Consider the following 17,671-nt stretch of genomic DNA (forward strand, 5'->3'; position numbering starts at 1 on the left):
CAAGAATGTCCAATTTACTATCATGCTTGTAACACAAAAGAAAAATAACTGTCACACTTGTATGAAGATAAAAAGATAAACTGTACATATCCATATACAACATAAACTTGATGAATTACAAACATTTTAACTCAAAAAGCAAAAACAAAACTTCAAGTGATTTATCAATCAGGAAATGTCATTAAGATGTACTGTAGCATTTAGTGATTAAGTGTCTCTTTGTTGTTTTAATTTATAATTCATTCTTCAACTGATTTATGTTTGTAAAGCATGCAGACCAAATAAATGTGAAAGTACCAAATGTTTTAAAAATGTTAAAATTTGAAAACCTGCTACAATAGCATGAAAATCTAATCAGGTGATCTACATGTGCATACAAACATGCAAATTGAATTAAATCTTGTGACTACAGACATGCTCGCCATCAATATGTACTGCAAAATTTTCTGCAATGATATACTGATCAATATCTGTACACCTGACTGATATCTGTACTGCTGACATCAATATCAGTACTACTGACATAGATATCAGTTCTACTGACATAAATATCTGTACTACTGCCATTAATATCTGTACTACTGCCATTGATATCTGTCCTACTGCCATTGATATCAGTACTCCTGACATTGATATTTGTATTATTGCCATTGATATCTGTACTACTAAAATCAATGTCTGTACTACTGCCATTGATATCTGTACTACTGACATTGATATCTGTACTACTGACATTGATACCTGTACTACTGCGGCCATTGATATAGGTGCTCCATCCTAAATATCCCAAAACACATGATGTCGCAAGTGTGACATTGATGTTGAGGACATCAAGGTGATGCATCACAATATACACGATTTACATTGATGAAAGAAAGAAAATTAAAGAGTTCTATGTCTGTTCAATAAAAGTAATTTTAGAATTTTGGCAATGTTCTTATTTATTTTTATCCATCTGCTCCAGGCTGTATTAATCCATATACTAATGAGGCTACAACCTGAGATGTTCATGTTTTTGCGGGCTGTCCTTAATCAGTTCATTCCATACTGAAGTAACAGCTAAGCATTCTAATCCCTCTTATTAGCCTTAGGTCCATCATAACCCTAATCTGCTAGCCCTGCATCTACCAGACATTCATCATCAGTATTGGGTCCCTGAAAACCCTAATCCATCCATACAGTATCAGCCTTAGGTTCCTCATAACCCTAATCTAGCCCTGCATCTACCAGACATTCATCATCTGTATTGGGTCCCTCGTAACTATAATCTGGCCATTCATTGTCAGCCTAAGGTCTCTCATAACCCCAATCCACCAGCCCTGCATCTACCAGACATTCATATTCATCTTATTTATTGGGTCAATTGTAACTCTAATCCAGCCATTCATTGTCAGCCTAAGATCCCTCATAACCCTAATCTTCCAGCCCAGCATCTACCAGACATTCATCATCGATCTTAGGCTCCTCATAACCCTAATCTGCCAGCCCTGCATCTAGCAGACATTCATCATCAGCCTTAGGTCCCTCATAACCCTTATCCGCAAGCCCTGCATCTACCAGACATTCACCATCAAGATTGGGTTTCTCATAATCCTAATCTGCCATTCATTGTCAGCCTAAGGTCTCTCATAACCCTAATCTGTCAGCCCTGCATCTACCAGACATTCATCATCAGTAACCCTAATCTGCCAGCCCTGCATCTGCCAGACATTCATCATCAGTAACCCTAATCTGCCAGCCCTGCATCTGCCAGACATTCATCATCAGTAACCCTAATCTGCCAGTCCTGCATCTGCACAGACATTCATCATCAGTCTTAGGTCCCTCATAACCCTAATATGGTCCTACATCTACCAGACATTCATCACCAATATTGGATCCCTCATAACCCTACTCTGGCCATTCATTATCAGCCTTAGGTCCCTCATAACCCTAATCTGCCAGCCCAGCATCTAGCAGACATCCATCATCAGCCTTAGGTCCCTCATAACCCTATCCTGCCAGCCCAGCATCTAGCAGACATCCATCATCAGCCTTAGGTCCCTCATAACCCTAATCTGCCAGCCCAGCATCTAGCAGACATCCATCATCAGCCTTAGGTCCCTCATAACCCTATCCTGCCAGCCCAGCATCTAGCAGACATCCATCATCAGCCTTAGGTCCCTCATAACCCTAATCTGCCAGCCCAGCATCTAGCAGACATCCATCATCAGCCTTAGGTCCCTCATCACCCTATCCTGCCAGCCCAGCATCTAGCAGACATCCATCATCAGCCTTAGGTCCCTCATAACCCTAATCTGCCAGCCCAGCATCTAGCAGACATCCATCATCAGCCTTAGGTCCCTCATAACCCTAATCTGCCAGCCCAGCATCTAGCAGACATCCATCATCAGCCTTGGGTCCCTCATCACCCTATCCTGCCAGCCCTGCATCTAGCAGACATCCATCATCAGCCTTAGGTCCCTCATAACCCTAATCTGCCAGCCCAGCATCTAGCAGACATCCATCATCAGCCTTAGGTCCCTCATAACCCTATCCTGCCAGCCCAGCATCTAGCAGACATCCATCATCAGCCTTAGGTCCCTCATAACCCTAATCTGCCAGCCCAGCATCTAGCAGACATCCATCATCAGCCTTAGGTCCCTCATAACCCTATCCTGCCAGCCCAGCATCTAGCAGACATCCATCATCAGCCTTAGGTCCCTCATAACCCTATCCTGCCAGCCCAGCATCTAGCAGACATCCATCATCAGCATTAGGTCCCTCATAACCCTAATCTGCCAGCCCTGCATCTAGCAGACATTCATCATCAGCCTTAGGTCCCTCAAAACCCTAATCTGCCAGCCCAACATCTAGCAGACATTCATCATCAGTCTTAGGTCCCTCATAACCCTATCCTGCCAGCCCTGCATCTAACAGACATCCATCATCAGCCTTAGGTCCCTCATAAACCTATCCTGCCACCCCTGCATCTACCAGACATTCATTGTCAGCCTTAGGTCCATCATAACCCTAATCTGCCAGCCCTGCATCTAGCAGACATTCATTGTCAGACTGGTTGCACTACTCAAGAAGAAAAACCACCAGTTTCAATGACAGAACATCCAAATAAAATTATTTCAGGTATGGGAGATAATTTGTACATTTACTCTCAATGCAGAAAAGTATCTTCCAATCCTAAAATGCTTTGCTAAGACCAAATGGAATTCAAAATTTTAAATATAACCCCCTCAGCTGTATTTAAGCTCTCATCTGGTAATATTTGGGTTTCAGTGTCAAATAATTACAAAGACACTTTACAATTTACCACAAGACGGTACACAAAGTTTACAAAGTAGTTGATATATTCAGGTAATACTGATAACCTTGCCACATGCCAACACAATTACATGAATATCAAATGAAAAGAAAAACTGATAATGTAGGTGTCTGTGTCATGATATATTTTACATCATCATTCAATACATCATGTCTACAATAAGCTAGTCAAGCGTTGTTTACACATGCTGAGTGGTTTCTATATAGTTACCTTGAAGTTTCTCGGGATGGAAGGACAGGATCAAATCAAGATGTCCACACTGCAAGCAGGGTGGGGGTGGGGCATGGACCAATTAATCATTCTAAGAGGAATGGTGATAACAAAATGTTCAGGACTGTCCTCTTGGCATATATGTGAACCTCCCATAGGGGAGGATTTTCCTCCCAAAATGAGGGGTGTCTCCCATCCCTCCCATCATTCAGTGAAATTTCCCCTGTAAGCAAAATTATTATCAAAAAATGTTTCCGTTTCTGTAACACATTGCTTCCAGTGTAGCATATCTGTGGTAATACATGTACTACCTGTGATCACATGACTTAACTGCTATAGCAGGCCAAGACAGTTTAGTTGCTAATTTCAAAAAACGACAAAAAATTAACACCCATTTTATTCTGTGGGCATGGTCAATTGGCTTTAGTGTTTGAAGTTTGTCAACATGAATTATACAATCTGTAATCAGAAACAATGTCTAAAAGATAAAAGATTAACTGATTATGACTGAGTTACTGGGCTCAACCAGCATAAAACAGGGTCAGTTTGGCTTTGGACATTAAAGTTTTTCAAGATGTCCAAGTGTGTGTTATCTCCCAAAACTAAAATGCCAAAATTTAAACAACAGAAATATCACATGAAATTCAATGGCTGATGGAAATTGTAATTTTTGGGGTTGGAATCAAGTTGAAAGGACATGGCTATGCAATGTGTGCTTCCCATAAGGCTGATTTAAAAATCTGCTATGGTGGCAAGAATGACATTACACATCACACAGCATAATAAATGCAACAACCAATGCTCTGTTACTGAAATCCGTGTTCACAGAATCTGAATCAAATGTGGATAAAGACTAGTAAACACACCATCTTAAAATTACTTTCCATTCAGATGTAGTGATAAGATTTTTATGAGAGCTATGGCAGCCATATTGGATGTGACATCAGCACCATTTTCATTTAAGACCAATCAAAAGTGACTATCTGGCAAGGAGGGGTAACAACAATAGCAAGATATGGCCATATTGGACTTCAGATTGGCATGATTTAGACCATGATGTATGGCCAAGTGGTCTAAAGCACTCTCCATTACGGATCACTGCCACCTCACCTCTGTCTGCATGGGTTCGAGTCTCCGATTCGGCCAATGTGGGTATGTGAGAAAGCTTGCCAGAAGCTTCTCGTAGATCGGTGGTTTTTTCCAGGATTTTCCAAGGTTCTTCCGCCACCATTAATACTGGCTGCCAGGTATAGACTATCATGTGCTGAAAAATGGCATTAAACCCTACAACAACAACCATAATCTAGGTTATAAGAAGTCTTACTTGAAAACCCCATGTCAATATCACTTTCCATTTAGGAGAAGAAGAAATAATGGATATTTTATTGACACATTATTCATTTAAGATCAACTACACGTTAGAATAAATCTTAACTGAAACACCCTGTTAATATGACCATCCATTTAATTAGAGTAGCGATAAAATTATCAAGATGGCCACTGTGGCAGGCATAACGGATGTCTGAAAGGTGCTGTTAATAGTTCTACTGATCATAGACCATATGGGATGGTCTGTTGTCAATAATCTGTTTGTTATCACTACTCTTTTGAAGCTACTTGGAGGATTCCAATGAAACCTTACACACACACACACACACGCACACATCCCATGGTCTAATTGGTACTAATTGAAAATGGTGCTGCTTTGACATCCATCATGTCTACCACAGTGCTAATTTTGAAATTCTTTTTATTGCTGCTCCTCCTGAATTGATGGTCATATCAACATGGAGTTTTTGCTAATGATGTCTAGTTGATCCTGTATGAAAAAGGGACCAATCTAATATCCAATATCCATCTCGAAAATCTTTACTCCTCCAAAATAGTTTTTTTCATGGCTTTAGGAACAGCTAGTAACAATAACAAACTTGCACAGAAAGACATACGACAAATGAACAACTGTCAATAGACCATCCCATAATCTCTTTTGTCTGTGAACAGAAGAGTAACAAAATTAAAGTTCTATTTTTTAGCACAATGAAGCAGATGAAAATCCCTTAAAATGTTCCTGGGGTTGTACAAAGTATTTGCTTTCTCTGATCATCTCAAAGGACACCATTATAACATCAACATTTGCATGTCTAATGTCAATTCAAATGACTACATGGGTGCAGTGAACAATTGGTACACCCTGATATCTATTTATATCTGTCGACTGGGTCGCTGTCACATTTTTGGTTTAAAAAAAAACAATTATACCATTCTAAAATTCCACTACAAGTAGTGACATCACAAAAGTGTCAACATTATCAAGATTATCTTAGTGATTATGATGCAGCAGCAAATTTGACACCTTGCTGAAAAGATAAGAATGAATGAGCAAATAAATCAACAAATGTTTAAAGGCAATCAGGCTACACAAGAATGTAAGGGAAAGAATAAATATCTTTGTAGTTACCTTCACTAATTTGTAAAATTATTGTAATTTATCCTTTGTAATCTTAGCCGTAAGCAAAAACAGGTAATTATATATGCACCTCTGACCACTAACAAATACAAGCTTACCATGGCCTGGATGCCAAGCCCGATTCCAAGCTGTATTCAAATCAAAGAGTGGGGTTTAATGATAAAGAAACACCACAAGGGCTGTTTATTGGCGCCGAGATTTTAGCAATACTGCAAAATATGTGACCTTGAACTCAAAGATAAAAGGTTGAGCATGCATGTCACAAAAATGAACTGTCTTCGCTTCATAATGATTCATCCAAAGCATGACGTAAATCCATCAGTGGGTTTAGGAAATACATGTATACACAAATGGAAAACTTCATCCAAATCCTTATATATGACTAATCCTGACCCCATGGCAATTGGGGTGAGGACGTGTTTTGCATAATGAATTGACTTAGCTTCGTGATGATTCAACTATGAAGAAAATCAATAAAGGGTTTAGGAAATAAAATTATCAGCAAAAAATTTAAACCTAAACCTAAACACAAACTTCCCATGGTTGTGGCCTTGATCCCAAAGGCAAAGGGTTAAGCTCACATGTCCCAGAGGCAACTGTCTTAGATTCATTATGATTCATCTCAAAAATGGAAAATATCTATCAAAGGGTTTAGGAAACAAAACCAAAGTTAAAGGGGCAGGTGAACATGTTGTAGAATGAATTGTCCTAGCTTCATAATGATTTATCCCAACGATGAAATTAATATATCAAGGGGCTTAGGAAATATTATCAAAGAAAATGTTAATCAAAGCTTAGAGCAACTTTTCTTAGTGTTCATGACCTCAACGTTACAGGGGCATCTTGAAGAATTAATTGCCCTAGCTTCATGTCATGAAAATCTATCAAGAAGTTTAGGAAATATTAGGAAATGAAAAAAACAGACCTTTGCCCCAAGGTACATGTATATGGAATGTATACATTGAGATTAAATAGGATTTGTGGACAAATTGATAGAAAGTCACACAGATATTAATGTAAATAATAAAAATCAAACTTCCACTATGGTATGCACAATAATACCAATGCAATAATGTATAATCAATGTGAAACTTTAGAAATTATAAGAAAATTTATTTCCCTACTCGGGTTCTCTGTTTAAAAAAAATGTTCACTGGTTGATGTGTGAATCATGACATTTCTGAAAGATCTCCTTTGCCTTATTTTCTGCTACACTTTCATGGCCCATGTTTAAATGAATTCAATGGACACATTACTTGGCCAATCTGGGTATTATTATAGATATATTAGTTTAATGCAAAAGAAAACTAAGTTAAACTAGGACCACAACTTGTTTATGAAAATTTTGATGGAAGAAGAATTCACTGAATTGAATGAAGGTTTTCGTAAAATCAAAAACTGCATCAAATTTATTTTAAATTCATTGTGAGCGTTATTGCATAAATAAATCAGATGCATGTGATAGATAATGTGTCCTCTATAAACTATGGTTTCAGGAAGATCAATAAAAGGGGAAAAGGAAAATATGGCCTTCACACATGCTATCACTGTATTAGTACTAATTAAATTCTAAGCTATTTCACAAATGTAGCTATCAGATAATCAAGATACAGAACAAAGTTTCATTATCACAAAGCCACACCATGGTGGCTTTATCCAAATACTCTGAGATGAGTTATCTCCCTTTCTGTCCTAAGTAGATTGCACCAGCACATCTCTCCTGGATGATAATGGTTGAAAATGTAAATGCTTTCTTCTGAGTCTACCTTCCTCAGATTGCTTCTTCCTATTTGTATTTATGAACTGATTAAACAAATAAAGTTACAAATAACTAAATGAAAATTAATGCTATTTCTGCTATGTTTCATTTATATTATTAGACCTACAATCTAATCAGTGTGAGCAGGGTTATAATCAAGTTAGTGTGAGCAGGGTTATAATCAAGTTTGTATGTGTATGCAAAGGGCTATAATCCAGTTAGTGTGAGCAGGGTTATAATCAAGTTTGTATGTGTATGCAAAGGGCTATAATCCAGTAAGTGTAAGTAGGGTTATAATCAAATTTGTATGTGTATGCAGAGGGCTATAATCCAGTAAGTGTAAGTACTCCTACAATCCTGTCAATGTGAACAAGTCTATGATCTAGTTAGTGTGTGTATGTTTACAATTATGTTAGTGTAAGTAGACCTACAATCTAGTCACTGTGATTAGGTTTACAATCAAGTTAATGTGAATAGACCTACAATCTAGTCACTGTGATTAGGTTTACAATCAAGTTAGTGTGAATAGACCTACAGTCTAGTCACTGTGATTAGGTTTACAATCTACTTAGTGTGAGTTGGCATACAGTCTCATTAGTGTGAATAAGCCTAAAAGTAAGTTAGTCTGAGTAGGCCTGTATTCTAATGTGAGTAGGCCTACAATCAAGTTAATGTGAGTAGGCCTACAATCAAGCTAATGTGAGTAGGCCTACAATCAAGTTAATGTGAGTAGGCATACAATCAAGTTACTGCGACTAGGCCTGCAATCAAGTTAATGTGAGTGGGCCTAGAATCAAATTAATGTGAGTAGGCCTGCAAACAAGTTACTGTGAGTAGACCTACAATCAGGTTACTGTGAGTAGGCCTACAATCAAGTTACTCTGAGTGTGCCTGCAATCAAGTTAATGTGAGTGGGCCTACAATCAAGTTAATATGAGTGGGCCTACAATCAAGTTAATCTGAGTAAGCCTACAATCAAGTTAATGTGAGTAGACCTAAAATCAAGTTACTGTGAGTAGGCCTACAATTAAGTTATTGTGAGTGAGCCTACAATCAAGTTAATATGAATATGCCTGCAAACAATTTACTGTGAGTAGGCCTACAATCAAGTTACTGTGAGTGGGCCTGCAATCAAGTTAATGTGAGTGGACCTACAATCAAGTTAATGTGAGTGGGCCTACAATCAAGTTAATGTGAGTAGGCTTACAATCAAGTTACTGTGAGTAGGCCTACAGTCAAGTTAATGTGAGTGGGCGTACAATCAAGTTAATGTGAGTGGGCCTACAATCAAAGTAATGTGAGTGGGCCTGCAATCAAATTAATGTGAGTGGGCCTACAATCAAGTTACTGTGAGTGGGCCTGCAATCAAGTTAATGAGAGTGGGCCTACAATCAAGTTAATGTGAGTAGGCCTGCAAACAAGTTACTGTGAATAGGCCTACAATCAAGTTAATGTGAATAGGCATACAATCAAGTTACTGTGAGTAGGCCTACAATCACATCAATTGATCAACTATTTCATTTGTCATTTGACAGGGCTAACTTATCAAATATATTTTAGCCAGATATGTATCTGACACCAATTTTCAAAGACACAGTTTAATAAAGATTCCCATTGATATTGTATTTACAGTCTGATTCAAATGCAACATGGTTTACATTTTGTTTTTGCACTGTGACAATTATTTTCATACATGATTTCAAGTAGATGTATATTTCTGGTTATTGTACAAAGAAAACTTAAAATGACTCTTTCAGTTCTTGAATAGTATATTTTGATAGGTTAAAAGGATGAGTAAAAACTGAAAGTACCAAGGACTTACTGAACTATATACATACATACATACATACATACATACATACATACATACATACATACATACATACATACATATATATATATATATATATATATATATATATATATATATATATATATATATATATATATATATATATATATATATATATATATATATATATATATATATATATATATATATATATAGTGAACCACCATACAAAAACCATTTATTCATTGGTTTTCATAAGCTATTAATTTTCATTTCAAAACTTAACATATTTCATGCACCACATTTAGATCAAAGACAATTTCCAGGAAACTTGAATTTGCCCTTGTGATGCCAGTATAAGTTTCCTATCAATAACAATTCTCTGCAAGAATTAAATTTACTTCTGAACCTAATTGGTCATTAGTAATGTCATCATTTAGAAAAACATTGCAGTGTGGTCATCATTTAGAAAAACTTATGAAATCTCAGCATTTTGATTTTTTAAAACTCTGAATTATTGACTTTCATTCTAGTTTTATTTGGATGATATTTAATAGTAGACCTAAAATTCAACACAAACAAGTATTGAGAAAGAGTGTCCTCTTGTCAGACTTCCCTCTCAAGTATAAAATGAGCAAGACATAGTCATTATTGGTTACACATCTTTTCAAATCTGTAAAAAAGAAATTGATTTTAACCCAATACATACCCATTAATTTCAAGGTTTAAATATGAATGACCTTTGTAAAGAATCAAAGTTTTTCAAAATCAATAAAAAAAAAATAGCTCCAATGATATCATTTAAGGTGTTGTATATAAATCTTGTATTATGCATGCATTATAGAAATCTACTTTGTACTTCACTCACGGGGGGGGGGGGGATTTTTAAAATGCAATTCATAAGAACTCAAGATGTTGTTTTTATTTTTTATTTTATATGCCAGGATATTTTTCTCCATTTTTACTTTCGCTTCAGTGTCCTCAAATATTCGCCATATGTAAGATTTCCCCCGCAGAATTTATTATTAGTTTTATAGTGTAGTTCCAAACGGATTATCATATTCCCTATATAAAAAAAAATACCCTTGTTTAACTTTGGGTCATTATTAACAGTAGTAGAGAAATTCGTAATAATCTTTTTGCATTACAATATTTCATTAGGATCAGTTATAAAATAACAGTCGTCAAATTTCCATGTTACAAAAGCATCTTCTGTTTTTCTAACCTTCTGCCATCTAGTGTTTGACCTTGTTATAATTCCCTGGATCTACTTGTTTTAAATTAATTTGGAATTGTTTGGAGGGTGGGGTGTATGCAGTCGATTTCTCACTGGAAAGTTTCTTAAGGTTCGTGAGATAAAAGACTCTAATTTGTTTCATTATTTTATTGTTCTTAGAATTTTTATTTTTTATTTTTTTCAAGGAATATGCAATATATTTACCTCCAACTATAATTTTTAAAGTTTCCCAGAAGAGCTGATCATCGTCCGATAAATGGCCTTTGTCTCCGATTTAGTTTTTACCGAAAACACATTATTGTACAGCAAAGAGTCATTCAATTTCCGACTGTCTTTTCTTTTTTCTTGATTTGAGAATGATAATCATATCGAGACAAGTTAATGGTCTGATTTGTAACTGATACCTATACGATAAGAATTAACAAGCGGATGAATATCTGCCAAACTAAAGATCCGATCTACTCGTTTCTTTTTTTCTTGTTTTGTTTTGTTTTGTTTTTTTTTTTTGTTGTTTTTTTTTGCTTTCTGGGGTCCTCTCTAAGCTTACTGCATTCTCTCTCTCTCTCTCTCTCTCTCTCTCTCTCTCTCTCTCTCTCTCTCCATGTAAAATTAAGGCTCTCCATCAGTTAATATTTTACTGGAGTTGTTTTTTTTATTATGATGATTATAATTAACGATAGTAAGTTCAAAGATCTGAGAAATATTCACTCGAGTCTCCGGCATAACAATTGATACTTTGCTGATGTCTTCTAAAAGATTTTGGATTTTTTAAATAAGTAAAAATGTCTGGTTTCTCCTCATTTGGTCTGTATATTGCACATAATGAGAATGTAACTTTTGGCAGAGACAGTTACGCATTACATCTGCAATTGTTTTATAAAGTTCATACTGAATTATTATGATTAGAAAGATCGGACCCCCCCCCCCCACCTTGAACTACTCCTAAATGAACTGAAAGACCTGTTTTATCCGCTTCTCTTCCAGCCAGTACTGTTCGATATCTTTTGTAGAACGTGTATCCCCATGAACTGAAATATAGTAATTTTATATCTAAATGGAATGTATCTTTTCGTTTGATATTATCTAAATGCAAGCCTCTGCACTTCACACTAATGAGTGAAATAATTAGTAATCGGTAACAGTTCACTCTAATGAGTGAAAAAATTAGCCTTGGGTAACAGGCAACAAATAAAAATCAATGTTGTGTTACTCTTGTAAAATGACAACAATGTACGTAGCGTCAGTGAGTTTTTGAAACTTCACATTTTATTTAGTTGTCAAGAATCTCAGGTTCGTATCGCTTACAAAGGAAAAATAATGTTATCAGTTTAGTCTGACACACAAAGACCATTCCCATTCTACTGTAATTACCATGAAATGCAATAACACTATCAGTGCCAAGAGAGAACAAAAAGGGCGGGATAAGACGATAAAGAGCCTTGAAACCATGGTATAATGAAATGTAAGCAGAGTTAGTATTTAAGTTTGTGTCATCCAGACTATAAGCAACATATACACAAACGAATTAGTAGCGGATTGGTTGAGACTGTGAACACTCCAGAGGCCATATTTCCTAAAAGATTGTTATCAAGCTTTTAGCCTCAAGATGAGTTTGATTGTGCTCAACATCTACACATTTTAATTGACTGAGCATGCGAGCACTCGAAAGGCCATATTTCTTATCAGATTTTGATCAGACTGATATTTAAGCTCGTATAATCAAGATCACCGATGAGTTTGATAATGTACAAAATCCATTCATATTAATTAGGCGATCTTGCACCCGATTGGTTGAGATTGTACGCACTGTAAAAGCGATATTTCTGAAGTTGCTTTGTAAGTTCTTACCATCAAGATTTCTTATCTGTGAGCAACATCCGTGCATATTAATATGGTGATTTTGTATCTCACTGACTGCACCTGTTACCAGTCAAAAGGACCTTATTTCATTTGTGATTTTTATTAGATATGACATTATGTAGTTATATCACAAGATCTACGTTGAATTAGAATATTTTTCATAGTGTTTGTCGAATGTAATGACATTAAATCCAGTAATTTCATCCTAAAAACATACACGCATGGTGCATACAAATTACCTAACAGGTTTTACTACAAGAAATAAGGGAAGTAACCAATTATGACTTTTATGAACCGTTTCAGGTTTTTGCCGAGTTCTTTCCCCTAACCAATGTCTTTATTTTTGTTGTTGAAAACATTTAAAATACAAATTTCATACATTTCGATGGAGCAACATATCAAAAAAAAAGAACAAAATAATACAAATTAGGTGTGATAATGAATAAGAAAGTTGTAATTATAATTGAACAAGAAAAATGTAAAATAATAATATTACCAGTAACACTATAAGTTGACAGTAATTTAATACTTACAAGACTAGTCTGTACAATACCAGTGAACTGTAACAATCTTCAAGATCAAGAGGCTTTTTACTACGGACAAAAGTAGTCTGAATTAACAAATAATGCAAAACAGCCCCAAAGGGCTGTGCCACTAAATGCATCTTATATCAATAAATGTATCCGGGTGTCGGAATTTCTTTATATATTTAATGTGTTATTAAATAATTTTGGCGCCAGAGGAATATCATATTTCTTGTCAAAATAACGTCTAATATGATACATTTATTTGCAGAGAAATAAGTGCTAGAAACTTCGCCGTATCTGAAATGCTTGAATATTCTGAAGACAGTTTAACATGTCTGCTTGACAGTCGCTAATACTGTCATATTAAAAAGCCTGAAACATTTTTTATTTATATGTGATTTGGTAAGTATCCGTAGAGAAACATAATTTACTAAAATATTTTTCTTTCTGTCAAATAAATTCACTGGTCACACTAGCATTATATAGTATGTAAAGTTGAATTCATTACAAGAAGAACAAACCAGTCTCCTAGTATGAAGACATCACAACTAATGTTCATGTGACATGTGACAGCAAAACTCCGACAATAAGAAAATGTGCACTATTGTGTAGGCGGAGAATGCGAAAATCCCTAAAAATAAAAACAACGGCACTATCATCTCTTGTACCAGTTTCGTCATGTGCGACTCCAGGAATGTATCGGGGTCGTGTGGCTTGGATGCATCTGGCGCCACCAAGCTGTCCATCTTTAGCTGCCTGGATATTACTTACATAATGACCATATCAGAGGAGTCTTCGGTGGGAGAACGTTCCCCACTATACTCACAACAGAAGATGTTTTTAATTGAAGGCACAAGACATCACACTCTGATGTTTATGAATTCATCTATCTCTTGCCTTTCAGCTTTTCCAAAGTACTTTTCCAAAGATCATGCCCCCCCCCCCCGACTAAGAATTACATGCAAAACAAGATGATGATGATGTACTTAGTACAAGTAAGACAAGTATCATATTAGTCCTCGCTAACCCCAAACTTCTCAAATTCAGACAATTAAGTCAACATTAACAACCCAATTAAATTTTGACCGCATTTTGAGCACAAAATACACCATGGACTACTGATATCACATGCAACTTACCAGGTTAGTGACATCAGTGATCATGATGGCTGCCACGCAGGCATTACTAGAGCACGCTCCTGGATATGTTCAGATTATTGGAGAAAACACTTAATCCAAAGGAAAATATCTGTCAGAAATGTTAAAATAGTGACAATGGATAACTTGTTAAATTCCTTGCAATTTTCAGATGCTTGTGCGGAGATATGACAAAATGGTTTTGCTGCTGTGGATTTTCAAACAAGATGCATCCATTAAGATGGTTTCTGTTCTTGTTGTTGTAGGGTTTAACGCCATTTTTCAGCACACGATAGGCTATACATGGCGGCCAGTATTAATGGTGGAGGAAGAACCCGGGAAAACCCTGGAAAGAACCCCCGACCCACGAGAAGCTACTGGCAAGCTTTCTCACATACCCACATAGGCCGAATCCGAGACTTGAACAAACTCAGACAGAGGTGAGAAGGCAGTGATCCTTAACGGAGAGCGCTTTAGACCACTCGGCCACTCGGGGTCCCTCAAGATGGTTGCTAAGGTAAAATACTATAAAGACGAAAGTAAACTGGACAATAGTTTTAAAAAAGACAGGGTAAAAAGACAAAAGTAAAAACGACTAAAGGAAATAAGACAAAGGTAAATAAGACAGAAAATTACAGAAGATAGTTTTAAAAGAAAAGACAAAACCAAAACCCATTGGCCTTAGCACTTTTGTCCCAGATATATAAAGGTAAGATAGACAGACAACAAAGTAAGAAAGACAGCAACAAAAACGAAATAATAGTTTATTAATGATTATTTTATTTGTGGATCTCTCTCCTTTCTCTATATATGTTAAGATGTAGCTCTTTGATGTGACTCCCTTTGGTTCCGAAAGTATTGAATAATTTAATGTTTTATCCCATAATCTGTTGTTGTGTGTATATATAAAACAACTAAAAGAATTGGAGTAATTTTTTTTTGACATTTTGAAAAGGGTTTATATTTCTTTCAGATGGGTGCGTACTGATTTCCCTACCCTGGCCTAAAGTTTATATGACTCGCACTTCCCTTCCTTAGGCATTCACCTTCCGGCTGGTTTTCTTGGCATGTTGGTTTCTAAAAAGTGCTTCTTGCCAGGGGAGAGTTCAGTGTTTGTTGCATGTAATAATGTTAGGGTGTGTTGTGCATTGTATGGACTGACTTCAAAAAGTGTCAAATTCATTTCAGTTAATTTTAAGTAGACTTATCTAAAAAACAGTAGAAATAAATCTGAGCTAGGGGTTTCCGAGTTTGCTTGTGACAGATAGCCTCCCTTCGGCTACCACTCCTAATGGGTGCGGTCTTCCTGTTTCTGTCCCAGGGGCCTCCTTCTTTCCCACGTTACCTTCACCCTCTCTACACGTGTGCTAAAAGATATAAAGTTTGAAATAAAAATAAATACAAACAGCAAAAGGAAGAGAATATGTGTATTTGTTGGTTGTTGTCATGCTATGTGTGTTGGTTTTGCTTACTCGCAGTTGTTAGTATGGTCTTTTTATTCCCCCTTCGTGTTCATATTTCGTAATGTTCTAGTTTAATGCGCCTACCTTTCGTGAGCTCTGGTATGGCCCGTGCTACCTCTCATGATACATGTAGTTTTGGTGTCACACTTCATACGCTTTCTACTTGGTTAGGCTCAGGTCCTGTTTCCCATCTTTTAGTTCGTCATTGTACCTTTTTCATTAATTATATGAGCTGCTTTGAGCTTGCTTGCTAGTTTTGTTATTCTTTTTTTTAGTTCTTCAGTGACTCTTTTCTCTGTTTTTGTGAGGGAGAGGGGATTAGGCCCTGACGGGGTCAAGTTATCCCGTCTACGGCACCACTATCCACGTAAGAGTGATGTTCCGACTTTTCCCCTCCCAAATCCTCCTCCTCCTGCCTAGACAGAGTAATTTTTTTTTTATTTTTTTATTTTTTTTTTGCCACGTGCCTTTTCACTGAAACAGAGCATCTAGTTTCCAGCCTAATTTCATTACGTGTACTATATATTTAGTTAGTTCATGATATATACCCCTGTCCTGTATTTTATTTGTATATACTAATTGTTTAGTGTTTACTGTATCATATTTCTGTACGATATCACTTATTACTTTATTTTTGCAATATTGCTGTTTCTTCACATCTCATTACAATACGTGTTTTTGAGTGGGTATGTTGATTACACAGTGGGCATGCAAAATTCTCTTATCCTGTGTCTTTTGAAGCCGTTTTCTCCATTGACATCGTGTATGTATGCATGCATGCATGCATAATATATATATATATATATATATATATATATATATATATATATATATATATATATATATATATATATATATATATTCGCAAAAGAGTTCCATAAATCCATGTTTGTTTAAAAAAATTTATCTATAAATCCAATCTCTATTTCTATCAAATGCTTTTTCCTGATCGAATGGTATCCATGGCGCCTTTCTCTTCCCTTATACTAAACAATATCACAACATTCAGACATATTTCCTTACATTACAACTCATACAAAGTACACAAATATTCAAATATACATGCTCTGATATATCCATACATCCATATTAACTAATCTTACACACTTCAACCAGTTTCCAAATTCACAATTCAAGCATGTGTAAAGTCTAACACATCACACGAATAAATGCACTACTTTACTACGAAGTAAAATAATAGCGAATTACAAAATTAATTCTGTTCACAAGCTAACAGTCTACATAATTCTCTACATAATACACAAATACGCCTGTAAATGAACACTACAACGGTAATTCTACGTACTAAACGATCATAGTAATTATGTATACATACTACACATAATTACAATTACAATGACGTAATATTCTGCAAAAATCGAGCAAATAACTTACTAACCTTTATAAAGCTTTGTCGTGTCTTAGAATATTCTAAGTTTTACCGCCAAATTACGAGTGGCTTCCTCGGAGTAACTCTATTTTGCTCAACAATCTTCCTAGGCGAGACTAAATTTTCGCTTGCTAGTTAGAAGTTATAATTCGGACCGAAAATATTATCACACCCTCTGTCTCAATTCTGATTGGGGGTCGCTGTGACCCAATCCAATCAAACTTAGCAGACAATGTCTTTCTCACTGTCTGTCCACGTGTGGACGAATTTAGAACACGCCCCGGTCCCTCGCGGGTTCATCTGATCTTAGGACTAAGCTGTAACACATAGGAAGTCGCTCTATCTAACGCCTGTGCAGATTCAAGATGCCGGTCTTCTCTCTAGTCAAAGTAACCGTGCGTAAGAGATTAACTCTAGCCTGCGGCAATGTTTAGACATCAAACCATGGCCTGTAGTAATACCTTAGTTTATACACGACTTTCTATCTGGGCTTGAGCAAACGTGACACCCC

Source organism: Sinohyriopsis cumingii, chromosome 15, assembly GCF_028554795.1.
Source record: "Sinohyriopsis cumingii isolate HCF-2022 chromosome 15, ASM2855479v2, whole genome shotgun sequence".
Lineage (NCBI taxonomy): Eukaryota > Metazoa > Mollusca > Bivalvia > Unionida > Unionidae > Sinohyriopsis > Sinohyriopsis cumingii.